The sequence below is a fragment of the Canis aureus genome, chromosome 20 (assembly GCF_053574225.1).
Source record: "Canis aureus isolate CA01 chromosome 20, VMU_Caureus_v.1.0, whole genome shotgun sequence".
Lineage (NCBI taxonomy): Eukaryota > Metazoa > Chordata > Mammalia > Carnivora > Canidae > Canis > Canis aureus.
Window position 1 is genome coordinate 38,264,346 of NC_135630.1, and position 18,821 is coordinate 38,283,166.

Consider the following 18,821-nt stretch of genomic DNA (forward strand, 5'->3'; position numbering starts at 1 on the left):
AGCAGGGAGAGAAAAGGTGATGTGATGCAGAGCCATGAGCCCAGGAATGAGAACACCTTCCAGAAACTGGAAAAGTCAAGGACATGGTCATCCCTTAGAGCCTCCCGAGGGAGTATGGCCCTGCTGAAGCCTTGATTTGGGACCACTGAGATTCACTTCAGACTTCTAGTTTCTAGTATTATGGCAAGAGAACAACTGTGTGCTGTTGTAAGCTTCCAAACTTGCGGTAATTTGTTACAGCAGCAATGAGTAGCTAATACAACAACTAGCTGCACACATTCATTTCTGGGTTTCCCCTGAATATATGCTGTGCTCACTCTTACATCTCACCTGAAAACCTCAGGATCTAAGTTCTGTCCTTCCCCCTGTATACACACACTTTTCAGCTAGCTCTGGGTCACCTCTCGTGCCTTTGTATACAGCCACCTGCTCCTGCCGACAAGCAAGTTCTCAAAGAGCTGGTTTTCTGGAGTCTACACAGGTGCTGATATGTCTCCTCTGGCTGCCTGGGGACATCAGGTACAAGGCCAGCTGAGAAGCAGCAGCCCAGCCCTGCACCAGCAGCAGGAATGCAAACCTTGGAGTGTGTGGCTGATGCTCTCTGGGTGATCTGAGTATGTAACTGGGGACCACAGGCATTTCTGCACAGTATGTGAGTGGGGAGTCAACGGCCAGTATAAAAGCCTATTTTACTACAGGACTAGTCCTAGGCAGAACACAGGTGGGAGAGATTGTGTGAAGACCTCCAGAAAGCCCCAAAACTTCCAGTTCTCTCACCTGTTCACTCCTCACTGTAAGTGCAAGGTGACCATTTGTTCACCCATGCAAGGCGAAGATGCCAGGCATCTCTCAGATGTTAGGCATCATACTAGGAATTAGGGATCCATGGAAAAAGAATTTGAAGTCTACTAGAAGTCCACACTCTAGGTTGCATCTGGGTGGCTCAGTGGTTGAGCGTCTGCTTTTGGCTCAAGTCGAGATCCCAGATTTCTGGGATCAAGTCCCGCATCAGGCTCCCCATGGGGAGCCTGCTTCTCCCTCTGCCTATGTCTCTGCCTCTCTCTGTGTGTCTCTCGTGAATAAATAAATAAAATATTTTTAAAAAGAAGTTCACACTCTAGAAGAGGAGACATACATATAAGCAAAACATTAATGTGCACACACACAGTGCACATAAAATCACACAGACAATGGGCTAAGTGTTTTAGGGGTGAAAGTATAAGTGACCATTGAGCACCAGCCAGGGAAGGAGAGGCTGATTTGACCACAGAGCAGAGGACATTTAAGTCAGATATTAAAGGGTGAACAGTGCTTTCGAGGTGAAGGGTGGAGACACCCATTCATGAAGGGGATGAGCAGGAGCCAAGGCACAGGGATAAGAGGGCATGGTGTGTTAGGGAAGGCCCTGTAGGTCCCTGTGGTTCAGGGTGAGGAAGCCTTAGAGAAAGGATGGGGCCAAACATTAAAGGTTCAAGTCCCAGCTTTGCTGTTTCCCAGTGATAGAACTTTAGGCAAGTTACTTTATCTCTCTGTGCATCAGTCCCCTCATCTATTTTTTTTTTTTAGTCCCCTCATCTATTAAATAAACATAATGATATCATCTCCCTCACATGCTGTTGTGAGGCTAGTCTGAGTCCATACAGGTAAAGGGCTGAGCACAGTGCCTGGTGAGTAGAAAGTAGTCTCTCATTACCTGTTGGCTATTAGTCTCATGACAGATTTTTTTTTTTAAGGTTTATCTATTTATTTGTGAAAGAGAGAGAGAGAGAGAGAGAAAGAGAGAGAGCATGAGTAGGGGGAGGGGCAGAAGGAGAAGTAGACTCTCCACTGAGCAGGGAGCCCAATGTGGGGCTCCATCCCAGAACCCTGGGATCATGACCTGAGCCGAAGGCAGATGCTTGAGGAACTGAGACCCCCAGCACCCCTCATGACAGGTCTTGTTCATTGTCATGACAGAAATGACAATGACAGATCTAGAGCTGTATTTTACACCTATGGTGGAGTTCCTTACAAGGGATCTTATTTAATCTTCATGATGACTCTAGAAGGTTAGTATTGTTTTTACTATTTTTGTGGGTGAGGAAATTAAAATGAAGATCAAGGGACTGGTCAAAGGTCACACAGAGTTTGCATGGAAAATCAGAGCTGGAAAAGATATCTCTGGTTCAGATGCGTGTGTTTATACCCATTATGCTCCACAGAACTTTGTCCTACTTGCAGGCAGTATGGGGCTAAGGGACTCTTTAAGAAGGAAAGCAAAGGGTCAGAATTGTTTTTTAGAAAAAAACACCCTAAAAATACAACCAGATAACAAATATAAAAATGTTCAAATTCACTGATAACCAAAGAAACAAGAAGCTATTAATTTTTTTTAAATATGGAATGTTTCACGAATTTCCATGTCATCCTTGCCCAGAGGCCATGCTAATATTCTCTGTATCGTTCCAATTTTAGTATATGTGCAGCCAAAGTGAGCACAGGATGCTATTAATTTTTAAATGAAAATACCCAGTGCTATTAAAGGTATGATATAACAGGCAGTTTCATAAATGGCTTGTGCATAAGTGAATCAGTATCCCCTTTTGCAAAATAATTGTGTTATGTTCCGAAAACCTTTAAAAGACCCAGGTGTTTGGAAACAAATGAATAAACAAAAAGCAAAAACAGACCCATAAATCCAGAGAACAAACTGATGGTTCCCAGAGGGGGAAAGGTGGTGGAGGGCAAAATGGGTGAAGGGGAGTGTGAGGCACAGGCTTCCACATGTGTAATGAGTAAGTCACAGGGATAAAAGGTACAGCACAGGGAATAAGGTCAATTGTACTGCAATAGCGTTGCATGGTGGCAAATGGTAGCTACACTTGTAGTGAGCAGAGCGTAATATATAGACTTGTGAAATCACCGTGTTGTATACCTTAAACTAATGTAATGTGTGTTAACTGTACTTCAATAAAACAAATATGTAAATGAGTAAATAAATTACTAAATAAATAACCCAGATGTTTAAATTTACAATGCTACTGTTGAGGCTTGACCCTTAGAAAAAATACAAAACTTGAGAAAGCTTTACAATGAAGTCATTTATGATAATAAAGGAAGAGTAAGAATCAAAACAATAGTTAAGTAAAAACATCCACATCACAGATGCTTTTGAAAATCATCTTAAGAAAGAAAAAAAAAAAAGAAAGAAAATCATCTTAAGTAAAGAATAATCATGAATAAAAACACTGCTTAACATAGCACCATCTGAACCATATAAAAATATGAAAAGGAAAAAAAGAGTTGGAAGGAAATACACAAAAATATGAACAGTGGTGGTCTTTTTTGAGTGTTGGATTCTTCTCCTATCTTCAGTGTTTTTCAAAGATTCTAAATCATATGATATTACCTTTATAATTAGGAAGAGTAAATTTTATTGCAAAATTGAGAAAATACCCACCACAGATATTTACTTCTTTCAGAGAAGAGAATGATGTCCAAAAGTTTTTAACAAAATCTTCAGCAGAGTCCCATTATGTCAGACAGATAAAAGGAAAGCAGTTCTGGATCAAGTAGGCATGGGGGTGTCCTGCAGCCCTGTCCTTCAGTCCAACCAGAGGTATCCCAGGGCATAAAATAAAAACCACAGTGAAGGTGGGTCCCAGGTTTTGTAGCCAACTCATGCTCTCTCCAAGAAGACCCAGGCAGCTGTTTTTGTCTCTGGGCCTGGCTGAGTGTGCATCAGTGCCTTGGGCGTGAGTACACCCTTGGTGGATAGATAAGGATGCAATTCAGGAGCTCTGGAGCCCAGGGCCAGCAGAACTGTATCGACTTACCCAGCAGGCAGCCACCTCATGAGGTTTTGGGGAGCCATCCTGCCAGCCCCACCCACAGCTTGACCCCTGAATGTAGCTCTAAAATGCTCTTCAACTTACTGGCCACAGCCGGAGGAGAACAGGCATCAAACAGCACAATCCCGGACCCAGTTCCGGACAGCGGGTGAGTGCTTGCTGACTGCTTCTGGCCATGCATCTGGCTTTGTGTAACATCCCAAGATTCAAATCAACAGGGCTTTTGAAAAGCCTTCACTTTATCCAAATAGCTGTTTGTGTTCTTTCTTCCTCCATTCCCTAGCCAGGAGTCCTACCCCATCCCTCTCTCTCGACGTGAGAGAAGGATTTCTACTACGGGGCTAAAATAAGATTGCCTGGTGCTTTTGTAAACCACAGATTTCCCTCACACAACAGCAACTGCTCTTAGAAAGAGAATGAGTCCAAATAACAGTTTTCCTGCGGCATTAGCGTTTTCCCAGCAAGCCACGCATGAGGTGTGCTCAGCCTTGTGAATTTTCTATCAGTTCTGGGAGTTACACATTTTAACCCAAATAAATATATTTGGCTCAGTATCAAATGAAAAAAAAAATCATTCTTAAGCTTTTTCTTTTCTTTCTTTTTTCTGCAAGAGCAAATGAACTTCACACAGAGAGAAAGGGCATCTGCTCAATGCCAAACTCCCAATGTCCTATACCTTTGGTGAATTTAATTTCAAGGACCTCAAATAACTAAACCTAAATGAAGGTATTAAGTGTGAGGGAAATAGAAAGTTCAAGTCTTTGGCTCGTCTAGCTGTTACAGAGGTTGCATAAGACACAAAGAGCAGCCCCAACCCCCCCAGATCCATCCATCATGTTCTCACCCAATGCACAGCCCTAAAGCCAGTCTGTCTTTTCCTGCCAGGGATTCTAGTGGCTCCATGGTGCCAAAGGGCTCAGGGCAAATCCATCCTCAGGACAAAAGAAACAAGTTGAGAATCACATCTTTCTCAAGAAGCTCAGTTACATGAAACTAGATGGGAACTGACCCGAAATCCTCTTCCTCTCACACCTTCTCTTACTTCCTTACTGCACCAGCCACCAGATGAATGACTCCAAACACCCTGTCCCGCCCCCATCATGGTACTCCTTGCTGGAAAAAGTGTTCAGGGACTTACACCATCAGTCTAGACTTCTTAGCTTGGTATGTGAGTCCTACTTTGATAATAACCCTAAAAATTATAATACAAGTAGCTGGCACTTACTGAAACATCTCTCATGTGCCAGGCATTTGTGGAATATTATTTTATGTAACACTATCCTCACTACCCATCTGGGATGAAGGTTTTATGATCTCCATTTGATGAAAAGAAAAACAAGCCCAATGTGGTAAATGGTGTGCCTCTGATAAATGGCAGGGGTAGGGTTCAAACCTGGGCTACTTTGACTCCAGAATCCTCCCTCTTAACTTCTGGCTATTCGGGTGGAGCGCATGCAGGGGCAGTTCAGATGAGGGAAGAGGCAGGGGGAGGAGGAGGGAGATTCAGTATGTCTTTCTTCTCCATCAGCCCTGAGCAAGAACAATGCAAGTGAAATGTAGTATTTCATTTTATCATGCAATGAGCATAATTAGGAAACAATGAGGAATGACAACTAATAATGAACCTTGTTTCTTCCTAATTAAAATTTAACGATTGTATTTCTGCCACTATTGCCCAGAGCAGCAGCGTAAGCTGTGCAGTAACAAGGCCAGCTCTAAAAGGAGGCAGCCTGACTTCACAGATGGCTCAGCACAGCCCTGCCCAGGCATGCCAAGAAGGTGCCACTCCACAAGTGGCTGCTGGTGCCCCCATGGCCCAGCTGCACTGGGCAAAATAAACCGGACGGATAGAATAAACAGTGGTTTATGAATGACCGTAATAAACAACTGGTAAGCACTGTAATTCCATGAATGCATTGGGAAAAACCCTGGTGGCAGACAAAGCTGGGTTTAAATACAGACTCAGCCAACTGCTTGCTGTGTGATCTCAGGCAAGCTCATTAGCCTCTCTGAGTCAGTTTCTTCATCTGTGAGTGGGCAGGAAATACCTCAGGTGGCATTGCTGTGAGCCATAAATGCTGTAAGGGAAACAGGGTGCCAGACTCCCCACATGGTGGCGATCGTCCTTTGAGGCTCCCCAAAACCTTTCAACACTGCCTGCGTTTTAATTGCTCTCTGTCATGTGAAACCTACCTTCCCATCAGAGATTCCCCAAAACTACATTTCCCAGCTTCCATTGCCATCAGAAGCAAACACATGGTTTAACTGTACTGCTCAGATGGATTAGCGGGGCTGTAGGGTGGAAGAGGCGGGGCCTGGGTCATGTTTTGCTGGTCGAGTGTGGCGGTCTGGCTGCGGGGAGACAGTGAGAGTGGCCACTTCCTGATGCTGGTGGAAGTGGCAGCTCCTTTGGCAGGCAGTTCTGCTGGAGATGCTGGGAGTTCTTCCAGAGAGGCCTGCCTAGAATTGGTTTCTTCAGCCTACAATGATTCTGGGCATTTTCTCTACCCACAAGTGTATGACTTCCGGCTTAAACTGGCCAATGGACAGTGTTATCTGCATTTCAGAGCCCTGACCCAGAGGGAGTGACAGGGCGACACCATGGAGGCCTGTCAGCTGAAGGGGAGGAAGTGAGGACAAGAAGGTGTCTGAGAGGCCACTGTGGTAGTAATCCAAGTTGGAGGGACAAGGGCCCAGACCAGAGAAACCCAGCAGGTATTTCTAAGGAGTTTACTGCTACTAGTCTCTTGAATCTTTCATCTTCTCTCCAAACCACAGCCAGCAGATTAGGCTGTGGATCATGGTCCCCACCAAGATGACCAGCATCGCTCCCAGTGAATCTAACTCCAGGCTCACACCCTCCCTGCCACTAGGGTGATCTTTCAAAGTGGTAGTCACCCCACCTCCTCTGCTAAAAAGGTCTTCCATAGCTTTCTTTGTCTTTAGCACAAAGTCAGAACTTCTCATCATGGCCGAGAAGAACCTTCACGCTCTGTAGCCTCCTCTCTTCCCACTCTCCCACCCACTGCTCCTCTGACACCTATTTGACCCACACTTGCCTTACCTCACTTCTCACCTTCCCACACCCCTGCCCTTTGAAAACGCTCAGCCAGGACCCCCACCTTCCCACTCCCCACCTTCCCATACCTGGTTAGCTCCATTTGCTTCTGTGGGATGCGCATCTCTGTCCCCCCAGTATCTGCTATAGCATTCGGACCCTCCTCTTTCCCCAAAGCACTTCTCTGACATCTGTTCAGTGAATATCTGTGCTGCCCTCCCATCTGGTACATTGTCCCTAGCACCCCTGAGTCTGGATGGAGGTGTGGGTGTGCATTAACACAAGGCAAGGGAGTCACACTTTAGTGCTAAAATAGTTCACAGGTGGATAGGCCTTCTCCATGCTCACACTCTATCCTTCTACCAAATGGAAGTAAGAGACATGGCAACCCTAGAGCATGGCAGGGCCACAAGGTGGAGGGAGCTTGGGTCCCTTAATGCTTCTGTTGAAGGCTGCCTGCCAAACAGCCACATTGAACCAATAGTACATTAACCAAGAATAGACTTTTATACTTTTATTATATCAAAACAGTGAGAGTTTGGGTGGCAGCTTTATCTTAAATTAACACAGCCCTGCTAGAGTATGGAGGGAGAACACACTTCCAGACACAATCAGCAATAAGCACTGGTTGCACGAATGACAGAGAGAAACTGACAAGCCCACAAAGCAAGAGTCGGGGGATGCAGGCACAGGAGGGGTCAAACCAATTCAAATGCCCAGAGAATTGAAGAACCGCCATACTTAAGAGAAGGAAGATGCCTTTTAGAGGCACCCATCAATTATTCTGAGAGGACAAGCTCTGTTGGTACATGGAAATATAGGACCAGAGGGGAGATAATTTATATCATTTTCCATACAGCCATCACCATCTCAAAATCTCATTTCTTTCACCCAACATGAGTCTTACATCTTGGCGGAGTCCCTGGCAGGGTCCTCCAGAGAGAGGGAAACAGTGCATGTATTTTTCTCTCCATCATAAATACCTGAGTGACTTGATGGCTCAATTGAAAGCACTGAGGTGTAGGGACAATTTCCTCTTTCAATGCCTGTGTATACATATGCTTATGTGTATATTTATAGTATGCATATGTATGTGTAGAATGAAGCTTGGCTCAGTATAACTAACCTCATCTCAAATATACAATGTGGGCACATTTCCTGGAGGGGGAGAAAAAAAATCCTTTTCAGGTTCATAAAATTTTACAGCTGGAAGGGATCTACGAAACTATCCAATTAAACCCCTCATTTTACAGTTTGAGAAACTGAGGCCAGAACCTCCAAGAAACTTGTTCTAGGGCCAACGGCTTCTTGTTACAGAGTCAGACTCGTGTCCAGATCCTCACTCTGGTGTCCTCTAGCTTTTTTTAGTGTTTGGGATTTTATTCATTGGCTGAAGAAGATGGAAAATATGAGGCTACTGGCTAAGGCATTCAACTTTAAGTAATGCCTTGCAAGTGACCTCAGGACCTGGTCCTACAAAGGCACTGTCTCTGATGGTCAGCAGGACCCCCAGCAGCCATGGCAGCCCCTCATCCTGATGTCTGCAGCTTCTTGGCTCCAGGTCCTTTCCCTGAATGCATCTAAATCTAGCTTAGCCTCACTGGAAATTCATATGTAAAATAACTATAGTTACCACTTCATGAGCATTGATTGGAGTGTGTTCCAGAAACTGTGGGAAGCACTTTACTCCAGTCATTCCACTGAGTCCTGACTACAGCCCTTGAAGGGAGTATGTGTCACTCTGTTTTATAGGAGAGAACACCAAGTCTCAGAGAGGCTAAGTTACTTGCGCAAGATCACACAACCAAGTCAGAGAGCTGGGATCTGAATGTGGGTCTGTCAGGTTCCAGGGACCCTATATCCACTTGGCCATGGTGGCATGACTCTTCAACAGAAGGACTGAGAATAAAGTACGGTTTAAAGGATAGGCACAAGAGTCACACAGGCCATGTGGCACTAAGAAATGTACTCTTTGGTGAGATGTCCTATTTGGTGCTGCAAACACAGCAGACACCACCCCCGCAACGGGATGGGTGAGCTCTAAAAACTGGCCTTCCATCCTGCCTGCTTGTCCCTCCCCACAATCTGATAGGACTCTATACCATTTACCAAAATCCACCTGGCCCAGAACAGACCTGAAGCCCAGAAGGTTCCACTGGAAAATGTGGAGACTGAAAATTTTCACACAGAGTTTAAACTCAGCCATTCCCAGCCCTGGAAACTAGCTGTACATCTGCGCAGGCCTTCCTTCACAACCACTAGGCCTTCCTTCACAACTTCCATGTTATCTGAATGTGAAACAGGGCTGGACGCATTTTAATTTATAAGTTATATATTACATAAATGTATATTATACACATAATTTATGTATAGTGAAATACATATATAATGGAATATAGATATACATATATAGGTGTGTGTGTGTGTGTGTGTGTGTGTAGATAGATAGATAGATAGATATTTGTTGCTCTCCAGAAAAAATAATTTTCAAAAGTATTCATAGTCTGGAGAGATGTTTGTCCTCTTTTTATCATGGTTTTTGGTTTTCTGCAGCAGACTGTGCTTGAGTCAAATGGGACCTTTGTCCTCTTTAGCTCCATAAAGCTTGCTGTCCTGAATCTTTGTCTTCTTGGGCAATCTCCCTTCTCCTGTGGGCTCCCCACATACCCAGTTCCTTTGGGAAAAGCCAACCTCTTCATTCAAACTTCTGTACTCCTAAGTGACCCAGCTTCTCTGGCTTTCCAGATTTCTGTTAAGTGATATCTGCATCTGCCAGGACGGGGATTTTGGCAGGCTTCCAGATAACTTGCAGAGATCACTAGGTTGCAAAAATATCATTTGGTCTATAAACTGCTCACACAACTAGTTACATTCCCCAGCATCCTCTCCGCCACCCCTACCCCATCCTCTACTCGCCTTTACTTCCCTCCTAGACCCAGTGACACACCCAGGATCAGCCTAACAAATGAGTGTTTTTCTGCATGAGCATGCAGTTCACACACACACACACATACACACACACACACACACACACTGATTTCCATGGCAATTCAGACAGCTAAAGAAGGACACAGACCACTCATTTATTGGAAGGTGGGTGTCTGACTTCCAGCCTTCTTGCCCTCATTCCCTTCTTCAGAGGCAGGAAAAAGAGAGTATAGGGCCACAGGATGTTTTTTTAACCACAGTTAAGTTCCTCTGGCTATCATAGCTGTGTCTTTCACTGGTGACAACATGTGTTGGGACCCTCAGAAGACTGTCTGGAAGAATGAATGGAGGACCAGGGAGAAAGCAGCTGGCACACACAGGAGCTATGTAATGATCAGCTCCTACAGCCAGGCCACACCTGCATTCAAGCGGGCCCTGGGCCTTCTGTGCCTTCTGTAGAGGGGCCCACGACGCCAGGCAACCACACATGCTCTCTCTATGCTCCATGTCCCATGCCTTCTTCACCATAAAGGCTTTCATAAAGACAACCTCACAGAGCAGTGCAAAAATAATTAAGTAGTTCTGTTGAGGGATACTTGGCCAGCTACCTCTGGTTTTTAATGTGGACTATGGTCCCCTAGCTACTATAAGTATAAATGACTCATGAGAGCAGAGTGTCTGCTCACATAAACCTTCCTGACCACTTCACAGCCTACAAAGGTAGTTGCAGGAGAGTCTGGGGGAAGGTAGATATTGCTTTAAAAAAAAAAATTAAAAAACAGACACCTCCTTCACATTGCAAATGTCATATCATGTTGGCGCCTAATCAACACTTTGAAGCATTAGCATTGTTTTAATCATTTTCCTATTGGGGAACAAATGTTGCATGTATAATTACACTGCTGCATTGTACTGTACAAATAACCATGTAATGACATCGTTGGAATTTCTTGGTTCTTCATGGTAATGCCAAGTATAATTACCATGTAATCTGCCGAGAGCAAACAAGGTTGTAATTATTCCATAATCCAATCTAATTATGGGGCAACTGGATTGTTATTTGTGTTCAGGAGAAAAATATACATGCAAAGAGAAGAAAAATAAATAAATTCTTCCTAACTGTTGGTATGATATATCAGGGGGTTTGGAGATGGTAATCAGTAATGCTACCATCTGCTTAGGTGATGAAGTATATGCTCATTGGTCAGCCAATATTTGGGGATCAACTTTAATGCTGATTATGATGGGCCAGGTGAAGGAATGACAACACGAGCAAGTCAGAAGAGGGAGTAGAGGAAGCAGATGTTGCCAGAGCCTCTGGAGACAAGCACCTGTAAATGGGACTTCCGGGATGAAGAGAGGCCAGCTCCCATAAAACATCTCACCCACCAGCCTCTCCTATACCTCTGACACATACCTGGGATGGTGATACAGAGATTTCTGTGAATGTCCACATTGGATTCAGACCAGTTACCCGGGCCATGTCTTGTTGCTCCTACCATGGGCCTATTACAGGGCATGCAAGACTGGGCCTGGGCCTTGCAGAAGAGCTAGGCAAGGAAGACAGAGATAAATGGGATAAACAACCATGAGAGCAGGCACTGCCAAGAAGTGTTGTGTGTGTGGGTTGATGGGGGGCTACATTAATTTCCTAGGGTTGCCCATAATAAAGTACCATGAATTGGGTGACTTGGAATAATAGTAGCTTATTGTCATACCACTGGAAGCCAGAAGTGCAAAATCAAGGTGTCAGCAGAATCCCACTCCTCCAGAAGGCTCCAGCCAAGAGTCCTTCCTTGCCTCTGCCTATCTTCCAGTGCTTTCTGGCAATCGTCGGCCTGCCTTGGCTTGCGGCCGCATAACTCCAATCTCTGCCTGTTTTCCTGTGTCATTCTTCCTGTGTCTCTGTCTCTTCATATGGCATTCTTTTTATAAAGATATCAGTCATTGTATCAAGGTTGCCCCTCCACCCCAGTATGACCTCATCTTAGCTAAACTACATTTACAACAACCCCATTTCCAAACAATGCCACACTGAGGTACTGAGAGTTGGGACCTCAACAATATCTTCTATTGAACGAACACAATTCAACCCACAATAGGAACCTTTTATTCATATATATATTTGGCACACATTTTTTCATATCTACTATATACCTGGGGTGTAATAACTGCCCAGCTCCTCTTTTCTTAATTGAACATTTACTGTGTGTGTGACATGCATTATTCTCACTGAAGTCTTTTACAGTCTTATGAAGTTGGTACTATTCGAACCCAAATTTTACACGTGAGACAACTGAAGTTTAAGATCAGTTGACTCAAGGTTAGGCTGGGATTCGAGTCCAGGGCCTATGATGTGAATCCCATGCCTCGCCTTGCCAGGCCCAACATGGTATTAGACACATCAGGACAGGAGCCAGGGAACCTGAAGGGAGTTCTCTGACCAAGAACAGGCTATCATCCCAGAATGGCCCACAGCAGTGGCTCAGAAGAAGCATTGCACTGTGGATAGGTGGTTTCTGAAGTTGAGTATTCAGGAGAGGAGTTTGAAATTGGAAGACAGGAAGTACGGGTAAGTGTTAGGATGGCGAGATACGGCACAGGCACAGTTTCATCACAAGGGTAGTTGGCCATCCTGGCCATCCGGGACCATTTGTGGAGTTGCTCTTATGGATGGTGGCTTTCACCATCTTGCCTGGGCTTCTTTCTAGAGGGGGCTCATCACCTCCTCATCCCTCCACAGATGTGGTGCCCAAACCTGGCACCCTCCTTATGGTAGCCATGGAAGGAAAGGTCCACTCACCCCACTGCCTTCACCTCCTTCACTTCAAGTTCTGCCTGGGAGCCATATGGCCCTCCAGCCTCGGGAACTTGCTTCCATTCACAAGGTAGTGAAAGCTTTTGGAGGAAGTTACAGTTACAGAGTCTTAAAACAGATTGTAAATTCTTTATTTGGGGACTAATCTTGTCAGGCTGGTCGACCCTGGTGTTGACTGCTTTTCTAACCTGACATCAGTTAATCCCTACTGCTAGGAAGTTAATCCCTTGGAGAACAAGATGAAAAGTGGTTTTTGTGAGGCAATATTTAAAGGCCTACAAACAATAACACGCCTGTGCCTCTGCTTCTGCAATTTCTATTTCTGGAAAGGGTTCAAAAACCTGTTTGTGTGAATGAATGTGAAGAACTTTTTATGGCTGATCTTGCGAGATGATACTTTTGATGAATAATGTAGAAGTGTTTATACTTTGAGGCAGAAGGCACATGGCGCAAGTATGTGTGTTTATCAAATATGGCACAGGCGAAGGGCAGACTACAGCTACTGCAGACATTTCAAAGGCTGAGGAAATGCCAGAAGAGACTCTGTAATTGTGAAATGTCAGAGTGAGGAGTGGAAAGAGGCCTTCACAGGAGTCTTCAGGAGAAACTGATATAAAGGATCAGCTACTATATGCTGGACTCCTGGCTCACTGGAACTGCACTGTGAAGTTTGATGAGAAATCAATCCCCCACCCTCCCCATATTCACAGCAACCCATCATAGTATCAATGGCTCTATTTTACAGAAAAGACAACTGAGGCTCAAGAAGGTGAAGTAACACATAGACTGTCACATCGTTACTAAGGCTGAAATGCCAACTCATGCACCCAAGCACACAGGCCTCCCCCACACGTGGAGAAAAACATTCTACATCTCATGGCTAGGATGGCTGTCTTCTTGCTTTTGGTTGACAGATGTCCTACATTTATTTCATCTGCTGGAATTCCACTCAGAACACTCCACTTCTAGGAAGGCTTCCTGGACTAGACAAAACAAAAGAGGAAACTCCTAGAATTAAAAGATCAGAGCTTATACAAATCTTTTAGGGGTGCCTGGGTGGCTCAGTTGGTAAAAAGTCTGCCTTCAGCTCAGGTCATGATCTCAGGGTCCTGGGATCAAACCCCACATTGGGCTCAATGGAGAGTCTGCTTCTCCTTTTGCCCCTTCTCCTGTCATGCTCTCTCTCTCTCTCTTAAATAAATAAATAAATAAATAAATAAATAAATAAATAAATAAATAAATAAATAAAATGAAATAAATAAAAATCTTATAGACCATTTGGTTCACTGGTTTTCAACTATGTTTTGAGGAATCCTATGGGTTCTACTACTAAGCTTAGGAGCCACTGGAGGAGGTGGCTGTGAATGAGTGAAAAGGGAGGTCCCAAGGGATTGAGATTCAGACCTCCACACAATGCTACAGCACTTTACAGGCACTTGTTACATATTTACACTTTACAAGTTAAGCTTCTTTCATAAAATTTCCCTTGAAAACGGGCTCTACAGATAAGATAAAAATAACAATAAATACATGTTAACGCTTTTCCAACGGTCCCCTTTTATAGACAGGAAAGCAGAAACATGGAGAGGGCACATTCCTTGCTCAAGGTCACAGGGCTAGGAAGTAGCAGAACTAAAGCTGGAGCCCAGGTTTCTGAGTTTCTAACCAATATTCTTGCTAATAATCCATTTGTTTTCTCTCAGATGAAACCAGATCCTGACACCTCCTGACATAAGCAGATATATGCACATGTATATAGGGAGATATTTAAATATATATATAAATATACCATGGAGTTGTATATATTAACCAGCTCCTACGATCTAAGCTATAAATTCATTGAGAGCTGGAACCACATTGTTTCACTCTCACTGCCTAGGAGATTCCTAGCTCCTGTGATTCTTTACATTCCCTATGCCTAGCGCATAGTGGATCCTCAAAAATGTTTAGAGACTGAATAAGCAACCCTGACAACCAGTTTTCAAGTCTTTGCTTAAATAATTCCATGACAATAAACTTATTACCTGTGAAACAATCCATGCTCTCTTTGGGCAGCTCCAGGTGTTATGTTAAGCCAATATTTATCCCCCTACAATACCAGTTAGGCCTGATCTACCCCTTTGGATTCGCTTTCTACTGAAAAGTTTGGGATATATTTAAAAAATTTTTAAACTTAAATTCAATTTAGTTAACATATAGTATATTATTAGTTTCAGGGGTAGAATTTAGTGATTAATCAGTTGCATATAACACCCAGTGTTCATTACATCACACGCCCTCCTTAATGCCCATCATTCAGCTACCCATACCTCCACCCACCTCTCTTCCAGTGACCTTCAGTTTGTTTCCTAGAGTTAAGAGTCTCTTATGGTTTGCCTCTCTCTCTGTTTCTATCTTATTTTATTTTTCCTTCCCTTCCCCTATGTACATATGTTTTGTTTCTTAAATTCCACAAATGAGTGAAATCATATAGTACTTGTCTTTCTTTGACAGACTTATTTAACTTAGCATAATACATTCTAGTTCTATCCATGTCATTGCAAATGGCAAGATTTCATTCTTTTTGATGGCTGAGTAATATTCCATCATATATATTCATTATATACATTCATATATATTCCATTATATATTATTCCATTATATATATTATTACATATATACATTATCACATTATTACAGATGTAATGTACCTCTTTTTTTTTAAAGATTTTATTTATTTATTCACGAAAGACACAGAGAGAGAGGCAGAGACACAGACAGAGGGAGAAGCAGGCTCCATTCAGGAAGCCCAATACAGGACTCGATCCCGGGTCTCCAGGATCACGCACTAGGCCAAAGGCAGTGCTAAACTGAGCCACCCAGTTTAGCTGAGCCACCCAGGCTGCCCTATATTACAGCTTCTTTATCCATTCATTTGCCTATGGACACAAGCTCTTTCCATATTTTGGCTATTGTGGACATTGCTGCTATAAACGTTAGGGTGCATGGATTGTAGGGTAGTTCTATTTTTAACTTTTTGAGGAACCTCCATACTGTTTTCCAGAGTGGCTGCACCGGTTTTCATTCCCACCAACTATAAGAAGGTTCCTCTTTCTCTGCATCCTTGCCACATACAAAAGACTCACAATGAATATTACCCTCAACTGGGAAAAACTGAAAGCTTTTCCCCTAAGGTCAGGAATACAAGTGATGTCTACTCTCACCACTGTTGTTCAACATAGTATTGGCATATATTTTAAAAGAGATGAGGAAACTTCCATAATCTTCACACACACACACACACACACACACACACACATACATACATAGGAAGTGTGTTCTATTTATCCTTTATTCTTCTCTACCAATTTAATATAACCATTAATGTGATGGTTAAGTATTCTGACTCTAAATTCAGACTGTCTGGATTCAAATCCCACCAATATCACATACATGTGTACATGTGTATACATACAAACACACTACATGGTTTTCCTATTTCCTTCCTCTGGTAAGTTCTGTGATTCATCCATTCCAGGATCCTGTTTTGCACAAGATATGATTTTGTCCATTCAGTTTCTGAATGAGAAACATTCAGGATACATGCTAGAAGGTCTTAAAGGAGACAATATTTTCCTCACTTAATAGCATCTTTAGAAATAAGGGATTGAAATACAGAGTTTAGGGGTGCCCGGGTGGCTCAGTTGGTTAAGCATGTGACTCTCAGTTTTGGCTCAGGTCATGAACTCAGGGACATGAGCTCAAGCCCCACACTGGGCTGTGCATGGAAATCTACTTGAGATTCTCTCTCCTTCCCCCTTCCCTAACCCTGCCCCCACTCACATACGTGCAATCTCTCTCTCTCTCTCTCAAATAAGCTTTAAAAAGAACAGAATTTAAGCACTATTAAAAATACATGAGAAGGGCAGCCTGGGTGGCTCAGCGGTTTAGCGCCGCCCAGGGCCTGATCCTGGAGACCTGGGATCGAGTCCCACGTCAGGCTTCCTACATGGAGCCTGCTTCTCCCTCTGCCTGTGTCTCTGCCTCTATCTCTCTCTGTATCTCTCATGAATAAATAAAAAAATCTGTAAAAAAAAATACATGAGAATACTATTAACTAATTTATGTCAATACATTTGAAAAGTTAGAAGAAGAACTGGATATATTTCTAGAAAAATAAAGTTTTCCAAACCTGATTCACACAGAATGTTTGAATAGTCTGATAATATGTATAGATAAAGAAGCAGTTGTTAAAGTTTCCCAAACAGAAAACACTACAGGGTTTTTACCAGTGTTTACCACATAAATCCCAAGAAATACATCATTCCAATACTTTACAAGTTCTCCTAGATAATTTTCCTATCCATTCTATGTGGCCACCTTAGTCTTGATATAACAGGAAGATAATGGCAGCAAGAAAGAAAAATTACAAGATCATTTTAGTCAAAATATTGATGCAAATATGTTTTTAAACTATTAACAAACCAAAAATCAAACACCATATAAGAAGGGTAATATATTATGATCAAATTGCATTATTGCTTAAATGCAAGGTTGGTTTAATATTTAAAAATCTATAATATTCACTTTATTGAAAGACTAAAGGGAAAAAAAAACACTGACCCAAAAAAGCATTGAAAATATTAATTCCCTTTATTGATAAAAGTCTGAGTAAATTAAGAATAGAATTAAACACCATTAAATCTAAAGGATATCTACAAAAGAACAGACCTATAGCAAACACCATCCTCCATGGGGAGACACTAGGAATAATCCGTTTAAAATCAGGAACAACACAAGGCTATGCACTTTTAATTCTAGTCAATGCTGTTGCAAGACAGAATTAGCACATTGTAGGACTTGAAAGACATTAAGATGGGGAAGAAATGTGTAAAACTGTATTTATTTGAAGACATGATTAACAACATAGAAAATCCTAAGGGATCAATGAAAAATCTGGAATTAACGAGTTAATTTAGCAAGGTTTGGGATGTAAAGCCAATACTCAAAAACCAATCCCATTTCTATGTACTAACAATGACCATTTAGAAGATAAAATTTTAAAAATAATTATCATTTATATTAGCATACACTTAGAAATAAATACACAAAATACACTTACAAATACAACTTATAAAAAGTATTTAAGAGCTCTAGACTACAATCTATACAATATTGATGGGGAAAAATCAAAGGAGAATATACTATATTCATGGATTAGAAGCCTCAATACCATTAATGTGCTAATCCTCCCTGAATTGATCTACAGTTCACAATCCAAATCCAAATCTCACTAGGCTTTTTTTAGAAGTTGATAAGCTGATTCTAAAATGTATATAAAAATACAAAATATCTATAATAGGCAAAAAATTTTTGAAAAAGAAGGCAAGCATTCCAATTTTTTTAACTGGGCAAAATATTTGAACAGACACTCCCAAAGAAGATATATAGATGTTCAATAAGTACAAGTAAAGACAGTCAACATCATTAGTCATCAGGAAAATGCAAATTAAAACTATAACTAGGCAAGATGTCAAATTCACTGGAATGATTAAAAGTAAAAAAGATAAAAGGCAAAACTCGAGGGTGCCTCGCTGACTCAGTTGATAAAGCATGTGACTCTCAATTTTGGAGTTGTGAGTTCAACCCCTACTTTGTATGTGGAGATTACTAAAAATAAAAGCTTTCTTTGAAAAGAAAACTAATCTATATTGATACAAAGCAAATTAGTAATTGCCTAGAGCTGGGCTGAGGGGATTGACTAGAAAGCGGCATGTGACAATTTTGGGGGGTGACAAAACTGTTATATATCTTGATTACGGTGGTAGTTACCTGGGTGTATACGTTGGTGAAAACTCATCAAACTGCAAATTGGTGGGTGCATTTTATTTATGTAATACACTGCATTAAAGTTGTTTTTAAAAAAAACAAACTGACCAAACCGAGTGTTAGATGTGGAATAACTGAAGCACTCATATTTTGTTAGTGGAAGTGTGAAATGGCACAGACACTTTGAAAAATTGTTTCTTGTTTTTATAAAATTGAACACAAATGTACTCTCTGGCTCAGATGTGATTCGCAGGTATTTATCTACAAGAATTGAAAACAGATGTCTACAAAAATACTTGCTCCAAGTTAGAAACAACTCGAAAGTTCATCAAAGGATGAATGGATAAATAGTGATACATTCATTCAGTGGAATACTACT

General features: G+C 42.2%; 1 long non-coding RNA gene and 1 other non-coding gene across 9 annotated transcripts in view; both read right to left on the bottom strand.

Moving 5' to 3' along the window:
* LOC144291711 (uncharacterized) overlaps window positions 1–18,821 on the bottom strand; it is a 211,727-nt gene that overhangs the window by 125,713 nt on the left and 67,193 nt on the right. The window contains exons 9-10 of one of the 8 annotated variants that reach the window (XR_013359106.1): window positions 11,234–11,366; window positions 9,282–9,706 (exon numbers count right to left, since the gene is read on the bottom strand). The exons of 3 other annotated variants lie outside the window; for them this stretch is intronic. This is a non-coding gene — a long non-coding RNA (uncharacterized LOC144291711). Of the gene's footprint in view, window positions 1–9,281; window positions 9,707–10,673; window positions 10,808–11,233; window positions 11,367–18,821 lie in introns of those variants that run through there. 4 more of the 8 variants (XR_013359102.1, XR_013359108.1, XR_013359104.1 and 1 more) reach the window with 4 other exon arrangements.
* Window positions 2,372–2,478, bottom strand: LOC144292030 (U6 spliceosomal RNA). Its single transcript, XR_013359568.1, has one exon. It is a non-coding gene; the product is annotated as a U6 spliceosomal RNA (small nuclear RNA).